Source organism: Polistes dominula, unplaced genomic scaffold, assembly GCF_049000335.1.
Source record: "Polistes dominula isolate Pdom_NZ unplaced genomic scaffold, Pdom_raw_medaka contig_277, whole genome shotgun sequence".
NCBI classification, from domain to species: domain Eukaryota; kingdom Metazoa; phylum Arthropoda; class Insecta; order Hymenoptera; family Vespidae; genus Polistes; species Polistes dominula.
In genome coordinates this window covers 523394-544122 of record NW_028301009.1, presented here as the reverse complement: position 1 = coordinate 544122, position 20729 = coordinate 523394, and the positions used below count along the sequence as shown (strand labels likewise).

At 28.3% G+C, this 20729-nt stretch overlaps 1 protein-coding gene across 3 annotated transcripts in view; it reads left to right on the top strand.

Moving 5' to 3' along the window:
• The window catches only part of thw (chitin-binding domain protein thawb), a 105939-nt gene that overhangs the window by 12906 nt on the left and 72304 nt on the right, over window positions 1-20729 (top strand). The window contains exon 2 of one of the 3 annotated variants that reach the window (XM_089174057.1): window positions 1716-1747. The exons of the other annotated variants lie outside the window; for them this stretch is intronic. The gene's annotated coding sequence lies outside the window, so the exon portion shown is untranslated. The remainder of the gene's footprint in view (window positions 1-1715; window positions 1748-20729) is intronic. 3 annotated transcript variants of the gene reach the window in all.

The following is a 20729-nucleotide window of genomic DNA, read 5'->3' as shown; positions in this document are numbered from 1 at the left end:
ATAATTAAATATTATAATATATTATTTAATCCTTTCGTTAATGTAATGCATTGACGCGAATATTATCGTTCCATATGAAAGATTTTCGTGCAAAGAAATCATTTCATAATATGAATCAATCGGTTTTTCATAATTTTTCTAATGTAAAAAAATTTGTTTGCAGATTTGAAGACATATTATCTATCTTTATATTGTATTATACATATGCATTCTTACAGATATATGTATATTATAAATGAATATTTTCGGAATAAGTTTAAGATATAGCCTAGCAGCAAATTTCATGAATTTCTAAACAGTGCTCATAGAATAAGACGTTTGACTTGCACTTCGAAGTGCCTTACAACCCTGTCGAGAAGTCGTTCACCTTCTTTTGTAGAAATCTTTCTTTGACTTAAGTGTATGTATGTGTATATACATACATATATGTAGTATGTTCGTAAAGACACATCTATTCGTAAATATTCTCTCGCCCGAGTAAGATTGTAAATACGCATTGATATTAGAGAAAGAGAAAGGATTGAAAGTTATTTTGATTTGAATATGTTTCTTTTTTTTCTTCTTTTTTATATTTGACAAGTTAGACCTAAAATGTAAAGATGGACGAATGGTAGAACAATATTTATGCCATTTGATCCCAACATTAATATAGACATTTATATTGCATTTTTATAAATTTATAAAAGATTAATTTATTAATTATTGGTTTTATTATATTATCTTTTATATATATTAGGGTGGGTCAAAAAAAATGACTTTTTTTTTTTTCAAGTGCCACGCAAAAATGGGAGTTTTTTATTTTTTTTTCAGTCCAATAGATTAAAATTCATACCTCATTATTTATTGATTTTACAGAAAAATGTTCTAGACGAATTTTGTAGGAAATTTAATGCTCTACAAAAAAGGTATCTTATATTTTTTCCGTAAACCTCACCATTTGAATGATATTAAAGATTTAAGTTTGATTATTTTAAGAAAAATTTCATTTTTGTTTATGAATTTTATAACTTGACAATAAATTACTATTAGAAGATGCGCAATACAAATTTTTGTAGAAAATTAACTGCTCTATAAAAATGGTGTCTTATGTTTTGGCGATTAAATTAAGCGTTCAAAAGATATTCATCATCAAACTTTCATGTGTACTGATTTTTGTTTCTGAATATCTTTTGAACGCTTAATTTAATCGCCAAAACATGACACCATTTTTATAGAGCAGTTAATTTCCTACAACAGTTTTATTTAATTTTTTTAACTTAGGATATACGATAGTTATTATCGCGATTATTTTTTATTCTTTATTGCTAATCTAAGGATTTATTATTTAGAGGTTATCTAGGTCTCTAGGTTCTGTAAGTTTTCAATAGATGGCACTGCATTACAATTCAATTATTTCAATTTATTTCACGTCATGCATGTTTTTCAGATTTACATACGGCAAAACCTTGCTTTTTATATTTTTTCACGTATTATTAATTTATGTATTAAATTTTTATTGTGGTATTATTTTGTGTGTTGTTATAATTTACTATATAGTTTAGAATAATATTAAATCAACATTTTATAACAAAGCCACAGCGACGCGTGGCCGAAGCATCCTAGTTTATATATAATTTTTTGATTAGTTAGAAGTTTGATTTTTAGAACATTTAGTCATAAATAAATGTTGTTATTTTCGAAAAATTCGCGAGTTAAACAAAATTTGTATTTTTCAGAGATAGAAAAAATAGTACGATAAAGGATCAAAGTAAGTTAACTAACTAGTATATTTGATTACATACGTACACACACACACACAATAATTATGTATAAGATATAATGCAGGTACATATGTAAAGTATAAGAGAGAAAATAAAGGTAAGCCCTTTTTCTCGATGGTTTTCGTTTTATCAGGCTATTCAGTAGGAAAACACGACAGGGTCATACTCGTTTCTGCTCATGGTCCTTTGTTTTTTCTTTATAATCCGAGTTTTCTCTTTCTCTTTCTCTTTTTCTTATTTTTTTTTACCTCTCTCTGTCCCACGTTGTTGTCGTTTTGTAATCGTTATCTCGTCCGAACGATCCCGTTTTCTCGGATGAATGAACGATTCAAAAAGTACACATTGTTAAAACTGTTTACTTGCCTCGACCTAACGCGTTCGTCGACATTATCCTGATGCTTAATAACATTCGTTCGTTTGTTCGTCCATTCGTTCGTTCGTTCGTTCGTTCGTTCGTTCGTTCGTACATTTGTTTGTTTGTTTATTTATTTATTTATTTATTTATTTGTATTATTCACTGGTATATTAAACGCGATATCGCACACGAATCGTATTAATTATTATTGTCCTATTAAAGTTCCATAAGTCTTTAGGTCACTACTCATTGCAAATGTAATGAATTTACGTTTAAATTAGTTAAACGAACTATTGGCCAGCATTGATTGCGTGCTTTCATTTAAAACGTTACCGTTTATTTTCTTTCTTGTTTTCTTTTTTTTGTATTTATTTTTTGTTTTTTTTTTTCTATTCGTTTTACAGCAAACAAACCGTCCATGCAGAGATCATCCAGTTTTTTTTTTGTTATAACTTTTATTTTATCGCGTATCGTCAAATAGTATTAGTTCTCTCGGAAAGATTCAAAAATTAAGATGTATATGACATTTCATTAAAAAAACTAAAATTGTTTAGTAAAATGGTGAAAAATGAATATGTTACTTGAAAGTAACACGGGCCCATAGAGGGTGAAAATAATTTTTATACAAAATTGTAGGATAAAGTTTTTTTTTGCTTTTTTTGGAGAATTGGTAGCCTAACTTGTGAGTTCAATTTGTACACTTTAAATAACAGTAATAACAAATTTTACTAATTTTATAAAGACAAAAATCAATATGCTTTTATAGTTTGAATATTTAAATTATTAATAAATTTGTTTAATTTAAAGCAACAACAAAAACTACTACTATTACTATTACTACTCAAAATAAATTCGATATTTTATTTTTTTTTTTTTTGACGAAAAAAATAAATCTCACTGTCACTTTATTTTCATTTTTATTTTTGATGGATTTGATAGATTCGAAAATTTGAGAACGATGACTTCTCTCTCCTTCTCTTTCTTTTCGATTTATGCTTCGAATAGCATCGATATGCATTTATACTTATATATATATATATATATATATATATATATGTATATATATACATAGATGTATATTTTTAAATCGAGAAGATAGACTTATACGGAGCATGAAAAATAGTACACCAACCGTAGTATGTAAAAATATCTATGTATTGGTTAACTTGAGATGTCCTTTCGAGAAAGAGAAGTCACGCTTTCAAAGATGTGTCATACGTGACTACGGAAATAAACCTTCGAGTCTTTGCATGGATTTACTTTCTGCATAATTCATCTATTAAATGGGACAAATCGTTTTGGCGATTGCACTTTAAAATTTATTCGATTTTTATGCATTGGAAGATTGAAATCTAATGGATCATTCACTTCACTTATCTTTTTGTCTGTTTTTCTTTTTTTGCAAACGATCATTGCATAATATGTAACTTAGAAAATATTATTAAGAACAAAACTTGTACAAATTTTCACGTATTTCTTATTCTTCGTTGGATTTTATTTTGTTGTGATTTACGTGGTGTATGTGCTTGTTTATTGTAATTTTTGAAAATCAGAGAAAACAAGGGATGCTTAAATTTAACAACGAAAATAATGAAAACATTAATAATAATAATAATAATAATAATAATAATAATAATAATATACAGTGGATCGAGAGTTTCTACATGAATCAAAAGTTCTTAAGTGATTTTGAAAATTAATTAGTTTTGTTCGAAACATTTTAGGCTTGTAATTTTAGAGAATATATGTATAATGCTTAAGATAAAGTTACTGATAGTAATGAGAATGTGTGTGTGTTTATATGTGTTAGAAGGGTAGTTGAATTGGAACATAACAGAAAGCATTTTTGGGAAACACCTTCTCGAAGGTGTTCCGAAATAAAGTTTACAAAACTATCGCGTTCGACGATAGAAGAAGTTGATTCTGTTATAAAAGCACATTGAACGAGTCCTTGTACCCCTTACCACTGTTCAACTCTCGTTTCGAATTCGATTTCCCTTGAGTAGAGTGGTCAGAATTTTTAGGAGGTCCGAGCTTTGAACATAGTTTTAGTATTTGCCGTTTAAATTTGACAAAAATTTATTTCTCATATATCGTAAAAAAACAATAATATAAATACGTCATATTATTTTTTTATATTTCTTATTTCAATCGGTATTATTAATAAAAATTATTCTTACAAAATGAATTTTAATCATGGTTTTTTCACAATTTTTCGTATACGTATGAAATATTATTTAAAATTGTCTTAACAAATTATTTAAAATACAATTTTTATTTCTCCTTTTTTTTTCTTCTTCGTTAAATCCATATTTTTTTAAAGACAATTTTCCTGAATTTTTAAAATATTTTTAAGGCGCAATTTTATACGTATAAAATAAAACTGAAAAATGTCCTTTTTTCTTTTTTTTCAGGATAATTTTTTTCTACTCGTGGGACAATGTTTAATGCTTAGTAGAAACACGAAAAATATATCTGTGTAGTTCACAATTAACTACTCTTCCGTATCACCATTAGAAAGGGTATCGTTAACCAATGATCGTTCGTCTTGTTAACCGAGCATTCGAGTTTCAGGCCGCTTAGAAAAACCTTTTTGCTATCCAGAACAATACATATATACGTATCTACATACAGTGACTCAAACAATTGATCAAATGTTCTCACAGTTTTTAAATTTTTACATAGCTTTCGTAATTCACATAGTACAGAAATAATTTACATATGTTATACATTTTACATAACTTTTGTTGTTTATATAGTACAGAAATAATTTTTTAGACTTCCTCCATAGTCTCCCCATTTGAACCCAATAGAACACTTATGGGGTTTACTGAAAAAAGCAGTTGTCAATTTTGATCATAATTCGAGATGCATTATTGAATTGTGGTCAAAAGTAAAAGTCGCTTGAAAAAAATTAAGCCTGAACAGTGTAAAAATTTAGTAGATAGCATGCCAAGATGCATAAAAGCCGTATTGAAAGCTAAAAGAGGATATACGAAATACTAAAATTTCGTTTTTCCCAGACACAAAAAATTGATCAAATCCCGGATTTGTTAATTTTCTTTAATTTTGCTTAAATTATGCAACATATTTAAATTATTTTTGTATTATGTGAATTACGAAAGCTATGTAAAAATTTAAAAACTGTGAGAACATTTGATCAATTGTTTGAGTCACTGTATATAAGTATTACATACACAGTTATCTGACAAGAAATACGTTAAACACGATGAATTTCAATTGTACAAGCTTGAAATATCAAATTCGAAAATTACAACACGTATAAGACACATATACAAACGTGCGTCACGTACACACTCACACACCATTTCCAAAACATTCAACATCATATGCACTTTGATTGTTTTCAAAGATATGACATTGACGATTAGCACGTGTATCAAAAGTCAGAGAGAAACTTTGAGATATAATCAAAAATATTATATTCAATTGAAATCGAACAATCGAACATTATATTTGATAAATTATTATTATTATTATTATTATTATTATTATTTTCATATTTTTTTCCAATCAAGTTTATAGTTCATCGTATTGTATTCGGTTGTATGGGTTTCGTTAAATTTATTTTTTACAAAATTACGATCGGTATTGTTGCGATCGAACGCTTTTGTTGATATTTTCTCTTTCTACTTTACGTTATTTTTTTTCTTTTTTTATTTTTAACATTTTCTTTCATTCGTTACGTCACACTAATATAAGAGAGAGAGAGAGAGAGAGAGAGAGAGAGAGAGAGAGAAAGAGGGGAAGGAAGGGAAATAAAAAAATAAAAAAAGAACGTGTGTCGCGCGTGAATGAAAGCATTTAAAATGCAATTACGAGGCTTCGTCGATGAAAACGGTTATCAGGAGGAGTAGTTCCCCGTCGATTTCGAGTTTCTGTGACCATGGAAACGTTGGATAATACACGATCGATGCACCACATTCTACCAGAGGATCCAGCGGGAAAAAACAATTCGTTCGTTTGGAAAAATGCAATTCTTCTTCCTTTTCCCACTTTTTTTTTCCTTCCTTTTTTTTTCCTTTTTTTTTTTGTAAATATCTTTGTTTGGTTTTTTTTACTCGGAGAACTTGACACAACACGTTGAAATTTATTTAAATATATGCACGTATTTTCTTCTTGTTTTGTAACAACGAAAATTTCCCCTTTTTTTTTATTTATTACATTTGGGATACTATTTAAAAAAAATAATAGTTGGAATAATATTCGATTATCGTTGTTGTTGAATTTTGTTTAGGAATGATGTCATTGATTATAAAATTAGCATCACAAAGGTGGAAAATTCAAGTCAGTGTATTTTAGTTAGGAATAGTTCCCTTGTTATCTCTGACCGCTATTGTCTACGTATCAAGAAACTACAAATGTTATCTACTGTTTCATAACTATCTTTTCGCTGAGAAAGCAAAATTTGTCTCTTCAATATCTTCAAAAATTTCTCTCGTTTTCAATAATATCTACGAGTTGTGATTTCATATTTTTCTATCAAAAATTTTAGAAAGATTTGATTTGCTTGAAACAAAAATAAAAGAAGGCAAATATATAAGATAAAAGATTTTAATACAAAATCAAATTGGATGTTAAAATTACACATATAAAAATTTGAACTTACTTCAATTTAAATTAATTAAATTATTATAGAAATAAATTTTAGACTACAATACGACGGTTCAAGTAGTTATAAATGATTTTTTTTGTTAAATTCATTAATTCTTTTTTAGCGTTAAAATTAATTTTAAATAATTTTTACGTAATTGCAATTAGATAAAAATTAGATTATTCATATTTCATTGAAATTAATTTTCCCTCGACTTTCTATTATAATAATATTACGTGTATTCTTCCGGAATTCTTTACATTACCAACTACAATGGTATCAACATTGTCTACAATTGAGCATAATTTTACCATATCAAACTCATTCCTACGGCATATATCCGATAAGTTGGAAAAGTGGAGAAAAACGTTTTTAAGAATGTTCGCAATTTGACTGGCGTATTCAAGAATGGATATAGAAAGAATTTTGTGCCCTTTTTCCAACGACAGATAGGAAGGAATAGAAGTAGAAGAAGAAAGAAGAATAAAAAGGAAGAAAAAGAAGAGGAAAAAGTAGAAGAAGAAGAAGATGTAAAAGAAGAAGGAGAAGAAGAGGAAGGGAAGAAGAAGGAAATGTCAGAAAGTAGAAAATTTTAGAATATTACTTCGAATAGATATAACATTTGTAGAATATGTTACAACTCGAATGAGAATTCTTTTGATTTTTATTCATCTAAAAATCTATTTTCTATTGAAAATATTTTTAATCTTGGCACCGATCTTCTCTAATATTCTAATATTCTCAACTAAAAGTTAATTAAGAAGACTAAACAGGTGTATATAGTGAGTACCTTTCTAGTGAACTTGTTAATTACTTTGCCATCGTTAGATGAACTTAGTTTATTAAGTGCCGATATTGTGGTGATTCTTCGAACTTGAAGTGATGATGAACATACTCACTCACACACACACACACACACACAATTTTATTCTCTCACTTCGTCTTACTCATTCACGGAATTTCATACAATTTTACTCACCAGAAGACTTACGGTTCACTGAAATTTAAGGAAAGTTTTAAGTTGACCTTTCCGATTCGTAGCGAAAGTTAGAATATATTATGAAACTTAGTCCTATTGACTCGTATATCTTAAATCTAAAGAAAAAACTTCTTGTGTAGTTACGCGTTGAAAAAAGAAAAAAGAGGAGAAGAAGAAGAAAAACTAAAACGATTTGCATAAAAGAGAGCAGCAGTTGGACGGACATCTTATTCCGAGTGAATTTTGAATGAACTAATACGTTTATGTCGATCACTTTTAGAAATTAAAATAAAATAAAAATAATCTTTTTTCAACTATCGAAGAATATATTTTGCGAACTAAAAAAGAAAAAAAAGAAAAAAAGAAAAAAAAAGAAAAAAAGACAAAAAAACAACACATTTTGTATAACGTGTTAAGTTTAATTTAAATTTAAATGTTAATTAAATTTAATTGATAAAACAAGGATAAATATTTTAAATGTATTATAACACACAGAACTTTCATCTATTTATTTCCATCCGATAATCGTGAAATTAAATTTTCTTTACGAATTATTTCATTTGAAATTTCTAATTTGTTCACTCGCTTCTTGTTTTTCTCTTTTACATGTTTTCTTTTATTTCATTGATTTTATCTCAATAATTAACACAGTAAATAATTTTCGTAACTACGTAAATAATAACTTCTCTATGTATTTTGCTACATCTTGCAAGTTTACTCGTAGTTGTTGCGATACGTGATGTATTCTTCTAATTAAATGTTTCTAACGATTTGTTAGTATACTGATGTAAGTTGAACGTAACACTTAATTGAAAATATACATTTTCAAAATTATTCACACCTCTCATATTATTGCTTATGGTAATATTAAAAAAATTCAAAAAGAAACACATAAGATAATTATAACAAACCCAATGAAATAGGAACAAAATTAATTAAAACAAATTGCAACAAATCAAGAGTTAATACAACAAATATAATATCTATCTACACATATGTAAACCTATATATTTACATACTCAACAAATTTGTAAAATCTACAAAATAGGAAAACAAATTCATCCAATCGAAGATGGCAACAAATCAAATCGTAAATATAACAAAATACAATATTTTTGCGCATACATTTATTCTTATATATCTGTACATTTGCATATCCAGTTTTTAGAAGAAAAATGTTTCGTTGCTGGATACAAAACAATAGTGATGGATGATAATATTTTTGATATATCTAACATAAGATGATATTGCATTTTGTGGAACGAGTTCGTATGACAATTTGATATATCGTATGCACAGTGCGATATATTACATGTACATATACATATACATATGGATTTATAATATATATGTATATATGTATATAGTATCTATGTAAAAAGGTCCGATTGCATAACACCGTAAATGGGGGTATCCTAATGGCGATAAAAGCTCGGATTGTGAAGGGTAGTAAAAGCTCTGGGCGCCATGTCTGCACCAGTACACTTTTGCCACTTGTCCTACTATTTCTCTCTTTCTCCCTCTCAGGCTTAGAACCAGCCTTACTTGGTTGGTGTGTTCACTTGGTTACACCACATATATACAGTGTCTCTATTTTATATCATTCATTCTACATTATTCTTGAGGGAAAAACAAATGTATGCTTCCTAGATTATGCTATTGAGGTCACTTGTTCCTTTTTCTTTTAAACTTTTCTTCTCTGCTTTTTTTCTTTCGTTTTTTTCTTTCCTTTTTTTTATTTATTTTCTTTTACATGTCAGGGGGGGGAAGTACAGCTAAAAGGTGAAGGAAACGTAACAAAATTAAAAAAAAGACAACAAAAAAGGGAGTTACTGAAATTCTTTGATTCTTTCTGGAAATACGGTCGTGTTCTAAATTTAGTTCGGAATATTCGTGCCAACATTTAAAAGCTTCTCTTTTTTTCCTTTTTTTTTTTTTGTTTAATTATTTTCCCTAAAGGTGAAATTTTCGATGATATTGTACAAATAAAACCAAAAGAAAAAACAAAAATATGATTTCGAACGATATCTCCTAGAAATTCGCAAATAATAATTATCTACTATAATATTATAATAATAAGAAATATTATTAATAATAATTATTTTCAAATTTCATTAAATTATTTCAAATAAGGACAACGTCGTATCAAAGATTCCGGTCTTACCAAACATTGCACACGACTGACGAAACTAAGTGCAAAAATATTATACTACAAAAAAAAAATAAAAAATAAATAATAAAAGAAAAGAGAAAAGAAAAGAAAAAATAAGAAAACATGGATCATGTGAAAATAGTGAAATATTTCGTAAGAAGGGGAATCACTTAACTGTAAGACGACGATGAAGATGACGACGGTCTCATAAACACGTCGCGTTTCGATCCTTTTCGTATCATAGTAATTAATCTCTGCCGTGAAGTACGAAAGAGAGAGAGAGAGAGAGAGAGAGAGAGAGAGAGGGGAGGTGGAAGAAAAGGAGGGGAAGAGGAGGAGGGAACTTTTCTCAAGCACGTTATCGTTCTCGTCCAGGTTTGATGCCCTCAAAACCGTCTCCTCTCGCCGTTCTAAAGTTTCACTTTCATCTGTCATTGTTCACGAGAAGTATCGTTCGAGTATACACATACACATATATATCTATATACATATATATATGTGTGTAGATGAATCTTTCATTCAACCCGTTAACCCCTTCGTACCTACGTTATCTCATGTTAACTTCATTCTGTCTTTTGTAAGATTCGAGTTTTAAACGAATGCAACATAACGTATATGTACACACACGCACGCACGCACGCAGGCACACACACACACACACACACATATATATATATATATATATATTTATTTATTTATACAAATATAAACACACTCACATAGGACGTACTCACGCAGTAAGTTTCACGCGAATAAAATAATTATCTTTAGATAAGATCGGACGTCTCTCTTTTGCGAGTCTTACATCGTTTATATCTAAAGCTTACATCATGAGATTAATGTTAAGCTAGTTATGGTGGGGAAAGTATAAAATGCGTATACGTGTGGCTTATATATTTTTCTATATATCTTTCTTTCTCTTTCTTTCTTTATTTGTTTTATCCTATGATGTATTTTTATGCATATGTATATTATATGTAATTTGTTTTTTCTTTTTTTATTTTACATATAGATCGCATCCCGGATAAAAATATTATCTTCTTGCTTAGTATGTGTGTACTCGATGTGGTACATTATATTTTCTGTCGGTCGATTAATCTTTCGATCATCGTAATAATATATATATATACATATATATATATATATTGCAATTTATCTCGGTTATTTTATTTTATACACATTTTTGATGCTGGATTATTTGACAACAATTTTCCCCTATATATATATTGTTTTAAATTTTTGTTTAAATAAATTATAAATCATTATAATCGTAGACACGTGAAAAAAATAAAAAATCTTAATCAATGTGATCATATTTTTTTTTTATTTTGTATTTTTTTTTACTTTTTATGACCGACCAATTGTACAATAATATTGTTTTGATCCTGGGAACAGATCTCGAAATCGGTTTAACGTTTCACGCCATATCTCGTTAGCACCTCAACGAAAATCAAATGTTTGAACGAAGAACCAAGCGTGAAATCGAAATGTTCATCGATATTGTTGAAAATTTCACACGATAAAATTGTGTTATTTCACAGTTTTAAAGTTGTCACACACTGTAAGGACATACAAATAATTATTTTATTATTATTTGTTATTATATTATAATATTGTAGAGTGCGTATGAAACAATTTGACTGGTTAGATTAAATTGTATTTTACATGACTATTCCATTTGCTGAAAGAGCATTGTTTTGCTGGTCGTCGAAGCTTTTTGTATATACATAGAACGTGTGTAATACGTGAAACCTATGCGAATCGATATGGTGGTGCCAACGCGTGCAACAAATGGAGATACAATAGTTCGCATGAAATGTTACCACGTGTGAGAAAAGATGTTGCAGGAATACTAGATTAATCATTCCGTACAAATACTTTATTTATCATTTTTTTTCTTTTTCTTCTTTTTTCTTTTTTCATTAAATTTGATCAGAATATAAATTTATACCGGCATAATTGATAACGTACTAAGAAATACAAATAAATTCTTTATAATTGCAATTAACGATAGTATTAATATTACATACAGTATTTTTATGATAAAATTATAAAAGAAAAAGATAATTTATGAAAGAAAAATTATTTTTTTAATTTTTATATAATATTTCTTTTTTTAAATTACATCTTATATTATAATTGTATATATTAATTATTTCGAATGTGCATATAATATTCTTTATTTATTTTATTTGTACGCGTTAGGAAATGTGTTCGATAATGTGGCGGAAAAAAGTGTAGAGAAATACGTAGGATCGTATTATTATCATGGAAAATTAAGGATCCATAGGATTCGTGGTACTTAAAAAAACCATCCACCCTACTCTTTTACCCTCTTCTTTAAAGCGCATTTCCGTAGCATTCTCGTGGTATACAAAACAAGAGTTAATGGACTATTCGCGTGCATGCTCATTTTGCTTAACGCCATTTTCATTTATCGATCCTGGTATGGAGTTTTCGCTATATGGCGCTTCGAGTCACGCATCGGTGTGTACAACGATCGAACTTTCAAATGATAACGTTACTTTATTGTTAAGGATTTTTTATTTTATTTTATTCAGTAGAATATTTCTTCATACGTTTCAAACGGTATCAAAACTATTTTTATTATTTTTAACGAAAAGATTAATTATTATATTATAGTGAGTGTCTATGAAAAAATTGTTGAAAATTTTAAAAATTTTAGATCATTTATTTACCTTCGAAATGTTTGAATATCAGAAATCAATGTAAAATTGTAATTAAACTGTAGAAAAAGATTTAAAAAAAAAAAAAAATAATGAAATATTTTGCTGTTGCTTAAAAATAAAAATATCGAAACTGTTTCAAAACTAATTGAGATCTTGTTACTCGAAGAGAAATATTTTTAAAAAATCTAAATTAATTAGATTGATCGATGAAAATCATAAGAATTATTTATTGTATATATTTCATTGTCGTATTTTATCGAATTTATAATTTTATGCTATATCAGAATAAAATAGTATAAAAAGTCAAGTCTCTTGTAAGGATACCTTTTCATGCCAATTTTACAAATGCATTTTACGTTCTCGCTAAGAAGAAACTTTTTCTATGAGTTTTTTCGTATAGGTATAGTTGAAAGTTGGCGTGGTATAAGGGCTCGAAACGTTTAATCGATCGCATTAAGGTGTACGAATGGTCGAATACACGGGAACTGCATTAAGATAATTAATTTTTTTTTTACTTCCTTCATTGTTTATGCTTCTCTTGTTTCTTGTTATTCGAGTTTACCTAAGGCTATGAGATTGTTTCTACTTACAAACTTTAAATTTATCTTATCGTCATGAAAAAGTTCCCTCCGACAAAATTTTGTTCTCTCTCTTTCGATCGTTAATAATTATTTTTTTCTCAATCAGAATTTAGTATAATCATATTTTAGAAAAAAATGTATAAAAATAGTTACTAATTTTGCCAAATTTTTTCATCATTAAATGGGTCAGTCGTTCATACGGGGCCTTTACAAGATCAATCTATAATTTAGGTCACTAGTAAGGAAATGGTCACACATATATCTATACATATAAAAATTCAGTGTCACATTGTTGATTTGCGATGAACTTCGAAACTACTCAACCGATCTTAATGAAATTTATTTTATTTTGTGTGATTTTTTCCAATTTAGAATATAGGATAGATTTTATCGCGATTATTTTTTATTCTTTATTCTAATTTAAGGATTTATTATTTAGAGGTTATCTAAGTCTCTAGGTTCTGTAAGCATTCAATAAGTGGTGATGTATTACAATTCAATTATTTCATTTTATTCACATCAAACGCGTTTTGTAGATTTACATATGACATAAGCAACCTTGATTTTTATATTTTTTCATGTATTATTATTTTATATATTCCATTCTAAGTGTAATATTATTTGGTACCTTTTTATAATTTACTACAAAACTAGGTGTCCCCAGCGACGCGTTGCTGTGGTTTCATTATAATACGTTGATTCAATATAATACTAAATTATTCAATGCAGCCCAATTAATCTTTTTAAATAAATTTAAACACGTATAAGTGATACTATCTTTTTTCTCATTTAATAAGTTTCAAGGTCAAACAATGTCCATTTGCGGCTTAGGACTTATGGTTAGAAAATCCATATTACTCTAATTTAAAATCGTAGACGATAAGCCCTATATTCAGTTCTTTTCCTTTATATTTTATTTTCTGCTTGAATAAGTTATCGGTCTTAGTGAAAGAAAAAAACTCCACTCAAAGATTAAGAGGAATATTTCGGGAGAGCCATAAATTCCCAAACAAATTTAAGAATTATCGAGACGTATTGGTGCGACGAAAACCTTTGTGCAATGTCGGACCCTTAAAGTGGTTTCGGATTCCTATGTAAACACATGCGATAACATAAAGTGAAACGATATTCCTTAGTCTAGATAAAGTTCTTTATGTATAACTTTCACTACGATCTTTACCAAAAACATAAGCTGTACCCATCGGTAGACTATGGGGGGTGGACCCTTCTATTATTGGCCAATAAGATTCATATATTTCCTTCCCTCTCCAAAGGGTGTAGCTCATTTTTGATATAAATATGTGAAAGAAAGTAAGAAATCTGCTGTCTGTATATATCCGTCTGTTTGTCTGTTACATAGTGAGTCTGCCTGTATCCGTCTATTAGTCCGTCTATTATCTGTTATACCAGTCTGTTATATAATCAGTCAGTCAGTCCTATATTTTTAACCCTTTTGTTCTGTATTTTGCACCCACGTTACTTTTTGTAAACTGTTGTAAATACCGCTCGGCATAATAATTAACATATTAAATAAACTATTGTTATATTCCTCTCCATACTCCATAATATACATAAATTTATATTTCTCTCTGAACCCACAACATATATATTATTTCTTTTCTTTCTGAACCCCACAAGATATATAATAAAAATTAAAAATTGTATGTTGTCTTATGCTTAATTTAAATTCCCAGAAATTATTAGTGAATATTAATTTGATTGCATTAAATAGTTTAGAATTATATTAAAGCAATGTTTTATAAAAAAATCCACAACAACGCGTAGCCCGAGCACTCTAGTATGTAAAAATACCTTTCAATTCTAAATTATATCTGGATTAATGTTCTCATAATAAATTTGATAAAAGTTAAATAAAAATTTCATTTGTATATTGAATAATATAAAATGCTATATAGAAACATAAAATAATTAAATCGTTTGATAAATTTTTTATCAAACGGCATTAATAAATTGATAACTAAAATGAATATTTGATAAAATGTTTAAAAATAAACTTTTTTCTATATTAGTTATCGAAGATGGGTATATCGAAATTTCGTAGTATTATATAATAATTGGGCGTAAAGTAAACGTTTTGAAGGTAATGTTACTCACGATATATATATATATATATAATACATATATCACAATATATATATTGTATACGTATACGTATGTACGTATACGGATGAAAGAGATAGGATGAGACAAGAGGAAGAGGGGGAGGGAGAGAAGAGTGAAGTAAAGCGTTACCGAGACGTGACCTCCCAGCCGCAATCGCTTGGTCGATGTAATGAAAAGGGAAGCTAATAGTAACCACGAGACGACGACGAGGGAGACACGAGGGTGCAATAATTATCCTGAAAAGGGATACGCCATACATAACATGAAATGACCGCAGGACAAACCTTTCTTTCTGTCTGTACCACATAAAGTGACTACGTTTCTACGTTTGCCAAAGTGTAGCTAAATCTTTCAAATATATTTCTTCTTTGAATTTTAAAATTCTAATGTTACTTATGATACCTTTATTACTATATACTTTTTATTACCATTTTATTATTTATAATATATAGTATACTATATTATATATAATATTTTACAATATACTATTATTATTATTATTATATATTATATTATTATGTTACTTATGGTTATATATACTTCTTTGGAATTTATGCTAATGTAAATTTAATAAAAATTAATACAATAAAACTATTATGAACGCATTGAATAATTTCACATATGTAAATTAATAAACTAATATTAATAATATTTTTTCGAATTTATAGCGTATACAAAAATGAATGAATTTTAATTATAATCTATCTTGATATAGAAAAATAATTAAATTTAATATAAGATAATAGAACTAATTCGAGAAATTTCAATCTCTCAACGCTTTTATCAGAATGTTTGCAACGTTAATAAATAATTATATATTTTATATCGAATCAATTAATTTTTCATTTGAATCAATAATCCATAGAAAATAAAAATCAATTAATTTTATGATTAACAATAAAGAAGTTTAAGGATCAAGCAAGCATAATAAAAAAAAAAAGACCATTATCGAATAAAGGGGAAAAATTTTAAATTAAAATTAATAAAAAAAAAAGAATGATAATAAGGATGGTATATCCTATCTTGGTAGAGGAGTTAAAAAAATCTTCTTAAACGCGTCGTCTGGATTGCGTGCGAGCTAAATTAACGTCCCGTGTCATTAAGGGCAACCGAGGCGGAGGTCGTCTCTCGTTTACTCGAATAATAGCGAGCGACTTCGAAGTAGAAAAGGGTTAAGTGTGTTAAAGCACATTGCTTCTCTCTCTCTCTCTCATTCACTCTCTGCGTTCTCGATTCGATGTGCGTTTATGTTAGTGCTGAGAAAATCCTCTTCTGGGAGGATGGAGAAAAAAAAAAGAAAAAACTGTGTATTTTTCACTCTTTTTTTCTCCAGCTAATTCCCTTTTTCAAAAACCTTGTCTATCTTACTTCTCTTCTCTCTACCTATCTCTTCTTTTCTCTCCTTTTTTTCTATTATAGTTCAATGTTAGATCATAGATATGTTAAATGTATAATTATGTAGATTTAGGTACTTACGAGTCGTGTGATATCAATTAGTCATAAATTGATCATAAATTGTACAATTAAACGAAATGATTTAAATGAAAAAAACCTAAGAAAATAAATTATAGACAAAATTATAGAGAAAATATCGTTCTCGTAATTAATCGAGTTAGTAAGTTTGTAATTGACGATTACAACGTACTCTCATTTGTTAGTTCGAGGTCATCGTCCTTTGGTTATTATTCTTTTTTCTTTTTCTTGAGAAATACCAAGAGAAAGCATTATAAAACGGTTTTCATCTTCGTTCTTCAATAGAGAAATGAAAATAAAATAAAATAAAAAAAATAAAAAAGTAGGAGAAATGGAAGAAACGATCGGAAATTAATCGCCTGTAGAAGATTAGATGCCAAAAAGGAAAAATCTTACGAACTCGGGTGTGCTTGAAAGGTACCGGCTGCGTAACTTCGTCTCAAGAGTTATAATTACTTCCTGCTTGGCGATCGCGTTCACCAGGCGAAATGTCGTTGTCGACGGTAATTAGCATCTTCGAAGTTCTCTCGTGTATGCGTGTACATATTAGCGCGCGTGTGTTTGTGTATATACATCTATTTTTGCGTATATACCTATATATTCGTGCATTAGCGTTTTTGATTGCACGAGTTATAACGAAAGATTTATACTTTCTTCTAATTATTTATTTTACGTTATTAATACGTAGAATTATTTTATTATTATAACGAGGCCGGTTTTTATATTATATATATATTAAAGTATTAAAATATATAAGTATTTATAATATATAGTATTAAAATTATATAAGTTATATATAGAGTATTAAATATATAATATTTATTATATTATAATATACATATATAGAGTAATTCATATAGTAATTATTTTTATATTATAATATATTGTATTATATATAGAATATTTTTTACCCTCGAATATAACATGCAACAAATAATGAGCCTTTTGTATTTTTTATAATAAAACAAAAATAATTATTATAATCTTATCTATAATTAAAAACAAATTAATATTGATTTTAAAAGTAGTCGCGATCACTCTTACAAGAGTGAACGATCAAGAATATCTTTATTTGTGGAAATTGTACGTTTACAATATAACACTAATGAACTATGAAGTAGTTTTTATTGGTATAGTTAGAAGGAAAGATCGCTTGGGAATACATATATACGATTAGATTCTATACATGTTGTCCCGTGTGCTTGCTGGACCAGACTATGTTCGAATAATCGGCTAACGCGTTCATACACCTCCCACGGATTAATTTAATTAGAGCAACGAAGTATAATTAGTGCTATAACTTATCGAAGCTTAATACTAAAATCCTTCCTCGGCAAATTACGATATTGAGGCTAAGTTAAGCTGCTGTATCGTGATCAATCTGAAATAATGCATCGCTATTATCACGTTTATAAGTTTATTATTTTCATTTTCTTTAATTATTCTCGTAACATGATTTTTTTTTTTAATCTCGTAATATATAATTATTTTATAATTCTCGCGCGATTAATTTGATATTACTTTAATAATGATTGTGTGATTTTAAAAAGATTAGTTTAATGCGAGATCGTAATTAATTTGTACATTAATGCAATATTGTTTAATATTCTTCTCAATTTATGTGTATACTTAACTGTAAGTATTAAATTTGTTTTTATATTAAATTTACTATTATTCTATTTTTTTTTAAACAAAAATTGTTATATTTATCGTGTTAAGTATTTCCAATACAATTTTCGTATGAAGTATAAATCGATTGGTTTCGTAGGGATCGAAAACAAAGAAAAAGGACTGATATAAATATTAAAAGACAGATATGAAAATAGGTGTAAAAATTAAAGTGTAAAATAAAATATTATAATCAAACTTATAGGAAAAAGTTGGACGCTCGAGAAAACGACTTTTTAAAATGCTCTGGACACATCCGGGTAGTAATAAACGACGCTTAGATGGGTTACATCGCATGCACACACCATAAGAGACCACGTTTCGTTCCAGTCATTTTTAATGCTCGTCCGAGCTATTCTCTCTAGCATCACCAACCACCACCCTTTTCTCCTCATTCCCCTTGAAACTCTCTTCCCTTAACCAACTACGCTTTTCGTTATCGTGATTTATGTACATCGCTTAACTACCATTTTAAACTATTCATTATTTTTCATAGAGTTACCTCTCTTTGACGATTATTTTCGATTCTTATAATATTTTATTGATTTTCTTTTCAGTACGACCAATAATCCATATCATCTACATATTCATCCGTGTTCGTTAACTTGTATTTTTATTTTTTATTTTTTGATAAGCATTTCTTCAACTTTGAAATATCGGGATATACGAATTTATACATGAAATTGTTCGTACATAGAATTAATAATCAATGAGGAGTCATATTACATTTATTTTTATAAAGGGCTGAAGAATGTTCTTTTTTATTGTTAAATAAATTAATAACGAATTTATGAATGTAATTCAATGTTCTAACACGCTTGTCAAAGAAAACTTTTGGTGTGTATTTTCATTGTTCAGACTGTACCTTTCGCATAACAGTTTCCAAGCGCTTTTTATGATATTTAAAAAATAAAAAAATAAAAATAAAGAAAGTCCACGAGTTTAGGATCTTTGTAGAATTTTCTTTAAGTATTCGGAATATTTCCGATACTTCGGAATAGTTAAGCTCTATTTCCCTTTTCCACGGTTCATCTACTACAGGGAGAGAGAAAAAGAGAGAAAGAGCGAATTTTCTAAGTCATTAAGAATTTTATCCTCCGATAAAATTTATTATACAGTATTTATATAAGTTAAACGAATCTCTTGTTTACCAAAAGTTAATTAACAAATTCTGCAAGGGTATCTTGTTTTTCATTCGAGAGTAAGTGAAGTTGAAATATTCTCACGGATTTGTACACGCGAATGCACGCGCGCATGCATACGCACACGCACGTGCGCACGCATACGCAACCACACACACGTACACGCAGCATATATTCATTAGCTTTTTCAATTAAATCTTCAATCAACGATAATAACTTCGTTCTCGGTTTGTTCGTATTTAAATCCTAAATAATCTCGTTTGTATTAGGATTCAGGACATTTTGATCAAATAAATTAATCGAATTAAGATCTATTAAATTTTCACGATAATCAAATTAAAGAAAATGGATTAAAAATACGATCAAATCCAATTGAATATAAAATTATTAAATTTAATACAAAACATATTTATATGTGTATATAATAAAATTAGATAAAAAATGAATTGTCATTTGTATTGAATTTTTAATATTGAAAATATTTTAACAATTGAGACAAACAATGAGAATATTATAACACAATCTACGGACAAACACATTTGAAGTTTTATTTTAAAATAGAAATTAAAGTCTCTTTTCATCGTTTATATTTGCAGTATTCCGTTCATAATGCAGTAAATATCTCTTTTTCTTTTGTTAGTTCTTTTTATTTTGCTTTTTTTTTTATTTTTATTTTTTTTATGTTTTTTTCCTTTCCTCTACCTCTCTCTTCTTCCGTTGAACGGAAGCTAGTAAATTCGTTCTAGAGGACGCGAGAATTTCTTCGACTTTTGTAGAAAGAGATGAAGAAGAAGAAGAAGAAGAAGAAGAAGAAGAAGAAGAAGAAGAAGAAGAAGAAAGAAGAAGAAGCTCTTCTGTGCAAAATACAAAAGCTCTTTTTCCTGTTCCTCTTCCCTGGCTCTTCCCTCCTCCCATCCCTCCCCCTCCCTATGCGAGCCATCTCTCTTTTTCTCTTACAAGTTTTTTTTCTATCTCTCTTCTTTTTTGGTCCGGTCACGTTCTTCCTCGTCGTTTCGAACTCTGAAAGACGCGACACCATTGAGAACGTAGGAGGATAGGCTAAAGTCTTTTCGAAAAATTTCTTCTCTTGCAAGGATCAAGGATCTTTATCTTTTTTTTTTTGGTCTTTTTCCATTCTTTTTTTCTTCTTTCTTTCGTTTCGGTAGTAGTAGTAGAATTGTAGTAGCAAT